This window comes from Triticum urartu, chromosome 1A, assembly GCF_056163025.1.
Source record: "Triticum urartu cultivar PI428250 chromosome 1A, HENAU_Tu73, whole genome shotgun sequence".
Classification (NCBI taxonomy): Eukaryota; Viridiplantae; Streptophyta; class Magnoliopsida; order Poales; family Poaceae; genus Triticum; species Triticum urartu.
This window is the reverse complement of record NC_141873.1, coordinates 332593919-332601879: the sequence shown is the minus strand read 5'-3', so window position 1 is coordinate 332601879 and position 7961 is coordinate 332593919. Positions and strand designations below refer to the sequence as shown.

At 42.1% G+C, this 7961-nt stretch overlaps 1 long non-coding RNA gene across 1 annotated transcript; it reads right to left on the bottom strand.

Annotated features, from left to right (window-relative positions):
• Positions 1 to 3337: 3337 nt before the first annotated feature.
• On the bottom strand, positions 3338 to 4047 carry LOC147991107 (uncharacterized). Its single transcript, XR_015611464.1, has 3 exons — positions 3961 to 4047; positions 3849 to 3878; positions 3338 to 3476 (listed from the first exon to the last, which is right to left on the bottom strand). It is a non-coding gene; the product is annotated as an uncharacterized LOC147991107 (long non-coding RNA).
• Positions 4048 to 7961: the final 3914 nt, after the last annotated feature.

Genomic DNA, 7961 nt, shown 5'->3' with positions numbered 1-7961 from the left:
AAAGGAAAAGGAAAAGGAATGAAGAAAATAGAAAGGAAAATAAATAGCTACTTCCTATAGCAGTAGCGCGTTCTGGTAGCCAACTGATAACCCACAAGTATAAGTGATCGCAGTAGTTTTTGAGGGTAGAGTATTCAACCCAAATTTATTGATTCGACACAAGGGGAGCCAAAGAATATTCTCAAGTATTAGTAGTTGAGTTGTCAATTCAACCACACCTGGAAACTTAGTATCTGCAGCAAAGTGTTTAGTAGCAAAGTAATATGATAGTAGTGGTAACGGTGGCAAAAGGTAATGGTAGCAAAAGTAATATTTTTGGTGTTTTATAGTGATGATAACAATAGCAACGGAAAAGTAAATAAGCAAAGAACAATCTATGGAAAGCTCGTAGGCATTGGATCGGTGATAGACAATTATGCTGGATGTGGTTCATCATGTAACAGTCATAACATAGGGTGACACAGAACAAGCTCCAATTCATCAATGTAATGTGGGCATGTATTCTGAATATAGTCATACGTGCTTATGGAAAAGAACTTGCATGACATCTTTTGTCCTACCCTCCCGTGGCAGCGGGGTCCTAGAGGAAACTAAGGGATATTAAGGCCTCCTTTTAATAGAGTACCGGACCAAAGCATTAACACATGGTGAATACATGAACTCCTCAAACTATGGTCATCACCGGGAGTGGCCCCGATTATTGTCACTTCGGGGTTGCCGGATCATAACACATAGTAGGTGACTATAGACTTGCAAGATAGAATCAAGAACTCACATATATTCATGAAAACATAATAGGTTTAGATCTGAAATCATGGCACTCGGGCCCTAGTGACAAGCATTAAGCATAGCAAAGTCATAGCAACATCAATCTCAGAACATAGTGGATACTAGGGATCAAACCCTAACAAAACTAACTCGATTACATGATAAATCTCATCCAACCCATCACCGTCCAGCAAGCCTACGATGGAATTACTCACGCATGGCAGTGAACATCATGAAATTGGTGATGGAGGATGGTTGATGATGACGACGGCGACGGATTCCCCTCTCCGGAGCCCCAAATGGACTCCAGATCAGCCCTCCCGAGAGAGTTTAGGGCTTGGCGGCGGCTCTGTATCGTAAAACACGATGAATCCTTCTCCTTTATTTTTCTCTCCCGAACACGAATATATGGAGTTGGAGTTGAGGTCGGTGGAGCTCCAGGGGGCCCACGAGGCAGGGGGCGCGCCCAGGGGGGCAGGCGCGCCCCCACCCTAGCTGCTAGGGTGTGGGCCCCTGGCCTTGATTCTTTGCCAGTATTTTTTTATTATTTCCAAAAATAATCTCCATGGAGTTTAAGGTCATTCCGAGAACTTCTGTTTCTGCACATAAATAACACCATGGCAATTCTACTGAACACAACGTCAGTCCGGGTTAATTCCATTCAAATCATGCAAGTTACCACTACAAAAAAATACACTTCCGTGATGATACGTGTTTGTCATAGTAGGTCGCGTTTTCTGTCATGCATGTACATCCATGACGATTTTATGACAGAATCAAGATAGTCATACATGTGCTGTCATAGAAGTGTTCCATGACATTACCAAAATTATCATCACGGAAGTGTCCACTTCCATGACGATAAATTGCGCGTCATAGAAGTGCTTTCGTCAAGGGTGACCGACATGTGGCATCCACCGTAACGGAACGCCGTTAAGCTATCGGGTCGGGTTTTGGATCCGATAACCCGTTAACAGCCCCGACCAATGGGGATTTTCCACGTGTAAAATCATCATTGGCTGGAGGAAACACGTGTCGGCTCATCGCTGGGACAGATATCATCTACTCATTGGACAGAAGGCGCCTATGATACGTCAACACGTGGCACGGCCCAACAGAGGCCCATTCCTATGAAAAGGCCGGCACGTTTGACTTGGTCAAAAGGTGGTGGGCCAGCCCATGGAAAGCCTGTTAACGGCATGTTCGCATATAGCCCATTTACAGCTCGCTAACCCAAGGCCCGTTACGCCCTATTCAAATTAGGCCTAGTAGCGTCATTTGGGCCATCCAATATGATTCCAGCCCATTTTCACTTCTGGCCCATGTATGGCCCATGACGTCTTTCGGCCCATATGAGGCCCTGTGTAACTCTTGGCCTATTAACGGCCGGTGGTGAAACTGACCCGTAATGAACAGTGTATCACTTTACACCCATTAATGGCCCATGGTGAAACTGGCCCGTGAAGAACAGTGTATCACTTTATACCCATTAACGGCCCGTTATTCCGTTGGGCTGTTTCTAGCCCATGTTATCTTTCGGCCTTCTCAGAGCCCATTTATTCTTGGGCTATTTTCTAGCATTCGTTTACTTACGGCCCGTTACTATCATTTTCTGCTTGTGGGCCAAATTCAGCCAGTGGTTACAGTCGGCCCGTTTGTGGTCTGTTAATACGTTGGGCCGTTTTCATAGCGTCATCAAATATGACCTATTAACGATGGCCTGTTATGGTTGGCCCATGAACGGACGATTCCAATTCTAGCCCGTTTACAGCCAGAATGCGGTCTGTTTGGCCCATGTTTGGCCAATCGATCATATGGCCCATATAAGGACCATTGATGATACGACCCGTAGAAGGCCCATTATTTCTATGGTCCGTAGAAAGCCCATTGTTTCTACGGCCGGTAGAAGGCCCACTGTTTGTACGGCCCGTAGAAGGCCCACTGTTTATATGGCTCGTAGAAGGCCCACTGTTTCTATGGCCCGTAGGTGGCCCAGTGTCACTGCAGTAAATATTAGCCCATGGTTATTGTGGCCTAGTTTTAAAAAATAGGTTATTGCAGCCACTAGCAAACCGCAAAAAAAGAACTGCACTGACTACAAGCAAACAAATAAACAAGACAACAAGGAAATAAATAAGCAAGCAACTTACACTAGGCTATCACGGCTATTACACATATTACATCCACTAGGCATCAAAGTTCGCCACCAATGCAAATATAGGGAACACAGTAGCAAAACAAGTCCAGAACTGAAACCACTTCAGAAGAGCTCAAGAAACAATATCCTGGGTACCAATAATGCTGGCAAGATGCTTAGCAAGCTTATTAACTTTCTCTTGTTTGGCGTTTAGGTCCTCCAGTGCTTGTTGTTGCACCAGAAAGTATGCATCTGAATTCTGCAGGGACTTCCTCAGTCCTTCGGCTTCCTGTCGCATAACATCTGATCGATGTCTTTCAACTTGAAGTTGAGACGCAAGAAGCCGAACTGATTCAGGCAACGAGTTCGAAGAGCTGGTGCCAGAAGTGGTTGCCAGTAACTCGAACACTACATCAAGACAAGACTTTGGGGTTGTCTCAGTGTCTTCAATATAGTTTTTATCAGCTTTCTTGGAGACCAACAGGGATGTCTCACTATCTTGAACCTTATCTGCATTACTTCCTTTACCATTGCATAACAGGGTACTCTTCTCCAATATTTTATCCGCGTTCTAAAATAGAAACAAACAAACACATCTTAGGTTTACAATGTAGTATATGAAACTCATTTTGGTAAACCAGTTCAGTAGTAAGGTGGACAGGATAACAACATGAAACAAACATATATCTATGTAGTATGGTCACTGTATGGTCTATATCATTCTAGTTTATGTTGACAAATCAAGATAGATACAATTCGAATCATATCTATTTAAGACAAAGAAGCATAGACAGAATATAAGTGTGGGAAACTACACAGCAATAACAACACTTGTAATGTGCATGGCATGAGAACATAATTGTTCATTCAATTAAAACTGAAATCAACATAGAGCAAAACAGCAAACAACCAAACACGTTGAAGAAACAGGTATAAAACTTACCTGTTGCGCCATTGGAGTTTCAATTGCATCCTTCAAATTTGAAATTAGTTGGTATCAGTAAATACAGTGATGCAGGAGCAAAGTAGTATGAACCATAGCTACGGTACCTAACCTGAGAACAATTCTTCTTCTACTTTAAGCGTTGACTTCGGGTTCGGAGTGGTGGTCCTCGTGATTTGGGCACTGCAGTTGCCTTACTAACTGCTTGTTTTTGGCTGCTCTGTGGTGGAGACGGTGCTGTGTCAACGGGAACTGGGTGTCTATCTGCTGGGGTTGGGGTTAGAAGGGGTGTAGCTGGTTCTCTGTCCAACTGGTTAGGGGTACAATCTGCATGAGTGTGGGTTATGTGTGGTGGGGTTGGTTCTTGGGCAAGTACAACCGTGGCTATCTGCATTGACAGGTAGCACGATCTTTTCTGAAGAGCGTGTTTTTACTCCCACAAATACTGCCATCACTCCCTCCAATTGAAATGGCTGATAAACAAGAAAATTAATTGAATGTACAGACATTCTAAGATAGACAGGTGCAATGGATTGTAGGGAAGAAAATAGGGCATGAAATAATTCACATTTATGTTGTCTAAGCAAACAGAATAGCAGGACATAATTTCACATATATGATGGCTAATTAAACAGGATAGCTTGACACAATTTCACATGTATGATGGCTAACTAAACAGGATAGAATGACATACTTCAAAATATGATGACTATGTAAACAGGATGACATGATATAACTATATGATGTGTCTATTAAAGTGGTTGGCATGCCATAAATCACAAACATGCCGTTGATGGAAACATGATGGCATGATATAATTCACGGATAGAATGACATAATTTAAAATATGATGACTATGTAAATAGGATGAGATGATATAACTATATTATGTGTTTAGAAAATGGGTTGGCATGCCATAATTAAGATACATGCTGTCTATGCAAACATCATGGCATGACATAATTCAAATATATGATTTATATACTAAGGAAGTGAGCAGAGGGCAATCGCATATATGATGTGTCAACTAAGGAGATGGCATTCAATATTGTGTATATGATGTAAAAACTAAGCATTGCAATACAACACATGCATTATATGAGTAATATAACCCTACCAAGTTTGAGCATACACCTCAGGGGGATAATAGGACTAGTCATCTGCCTCTGAATCCTCCTCTGAAGAGCTATCTGTAACCAGCAAGATATCTGCTTCAGCAGGTAGCATTGTTTGCTCTGAAGACCTTGTTTTCACTCCAGATTTCTCCATCACCAATTTAAATGGCTGATGCACAGGAAGAGCAGTTGAATATACAAACATTGTCGACAAAAGCAATGAGAAATACAAAAAAAGGACGGCATGATATAATTCACATACATGACGCTTGCCTAAACAGCATGGCATTGCATAATTCACATACATAATGCCTTGCAACAAGATAACATTGCATAATTCACATATATAATGTCTTGCAACAAGATGGCACTGCATAATTCACATATATGGTAATTAGACACTAAACAGGTGGCATTCACACAAAGCATGTCTAAACTAAGCAAATGACATATCAATGCAAGATACCATACGCACGATATGAGCAACATAACCCTGCCAAGTTTGGGTATGCACCTTGGGGGGGATATGACTGGTCATCTGTCTCTGAATCCTCCTCCGAGGAGCTATCGGCAGCCAGCAAGACATGCGCTTTGTCAGATAGCATTGTCTGCTCTGAAGACCTTGTTTCCACTCCAGATTTTTCCATGACCGTGCCAAATGGCTGATGCACAGGAAGAGTAATTGAATGTACTAAAATTGTTGACAAATTTAACACATAATAAAAAATGATGGCATGATATAATTCACATATAAGATGACTGGCTAACCAGGGTGGCATTGCAAAATTCACATATATGATGCCTGGCTAGACAAGATGGCATTGCATGATTCACATATACGATAAAGAAACTAAACATATGGCATTGACACAAAGCATGTATAAACTAAGCAGATGACATCTTTAATGTAGACAGTAAGCAATGCAAGGCACCATATGCATGATATTACCAACATCAGCATGCCAAATTAGAGCGAAGACCTCATGGGGTAAATAGGAGTGGTCTTCTCCTTCTGAATCCCCCTCAGAACAGTTATCTTCCTCTTGATTACGATCCGAAATGGGTGGAGGGGGGCTGCCTTTGCGCCCACCATGGAACGACGTTTGCATGAAATTTTATTGCCACGCAAGGCTCGTCTCTTTTGCTCTACATGATCAGTTCCATTGCGTACAATAATTGGCATGCATAGGAATAAAACATAGTGAGATTATGTAAGGAGTGCATGCACAAATCCAGTGTGATGGTAGCAAACTGTGGATAGACCCAAAACTAATGATAGCAGGCAGATAATAGCTTTAGTTAAAAAATACAGATAATGGCTCCTTTAATGTTTGTTTGCACCCAACATGAAACTCATAGTAGACACCGGAGATTATCCAGATAGTAGACCGATAGTACTGATTGCTTCCCCAATATGTACCCCACAACCATTTAAAAACTCAAGTTTCAGCATTAGTTTGGACCTGACTCGGAGTCTAATAGGTGAACACGATGATAATGTAGCATGTCATCATATTAAGCGACACATAATGTAAGCAGACGCGGAAGAGTGCGACCTCTCTTGCGGACCCGTGTAGTCCTCAAGGTCATCTGCTCAGTTGATGACGGTAATGCAGTTGTCATGGCTGCCGACGGCGGGGAAGAAGATCTGAGGCGGCGAAAGACAGCCTAGAGAGCGGATCCCTACTGTGGTGAACTCTTCCGTCGTTGGAGCAGCTGATCTGGGGTGGAACACCTCGCCACAGGAACAGGACAAACCACACAAGTTTTCTTTGACACATATCTGTAACAGAAGTAATTGAGTAAGGGCTTGTTTGAATTTGAGGATTCTAACAATGCAGGGATAGGAAATAGACAGGAATAGGATAGGAATGCACGTGCAAAACAAAGAATTTAAAAACACAGGATTTCTGCCAATCTGGGTGTTTTATTCACAACAATTGGAAGATCACAGGATGCAAAAAAGCTTGGTGAGATTAAGTCAAACGACAAGAAAATGTACGGTTATAATGCTATTATGCTACTATATCTTAGTCTTGTGCTTGATGAATAGGAATATGAAAAGGAGGAGAAGTGGAAATTAGAATTCCTACGGTTTTTCTTTCAAGGAGACACTAAATGAACAAATCCTATAGTTTTCCTTTGCTCCATTCCTTTGCACCAAATTCATGAAAAGTAGTACCATAGGAAACTTTCCAATTCCAATGTTTTTCATTCACTTTTCCTTTCAAGCACTGGCGATTCTAGTAGGCAGGCTTGAGCAAGGAAAATCCTACACTAAAAAATGTTTTTGTGCTAGTTCTATTACTTTGGACCCAGGCCACTGCCATAGTAGCTCAAATCCCAGGCCCATCGACAAATGCACAGCTCAAACACGTAGAGATAAATAATGATGGAATTCAAGAGAGTCCATCACGGATAGCTAAGTTGCCTGGTACCTCACTGCTTGTCATATAGTAGGATAAAATAATCGTATTTCCCGTTACTACGAGTGCTTAGTGGACAATATATATACCATGTAGAGTAAAAAAGAGATGCAACAAGTGTACAATCTCTTTGGCGAAGCCATGTCGATCTCAGCGTGATTGGGTTGGCCGGTGAGGATGCTCCGGCTGACTTGGCTGCCGGAGGAGGGGAAGAAGATCTTAGGCGTCTGGAGATGGAGCCTGAGGTACTGCTCTGTTGTGATGGAGGGTTTCGTCATTGGAACAGCTCCGGTGAGTTGTACGACGCCGAGGCTGAAGTAGGACAAGAGAGACAATGAACAACGTTAACCTGAGTGGATTTCTAATAGCATCTCCAATACATGACGTAAAATACATAACCACAAAGTGCTAGATGTAAAATATATCGTCCACAATAGAATTTAACTGTCGAAACAGAATTTAACTGTCAAAACTAAACTTAACTGTTGAAATTGAACTTAACTGTCGAAACTGAATTTGCTGTCGAAACTGAATTTTGCTGTCGAAACTGAACGCACTCGCAAGGTGAGGCT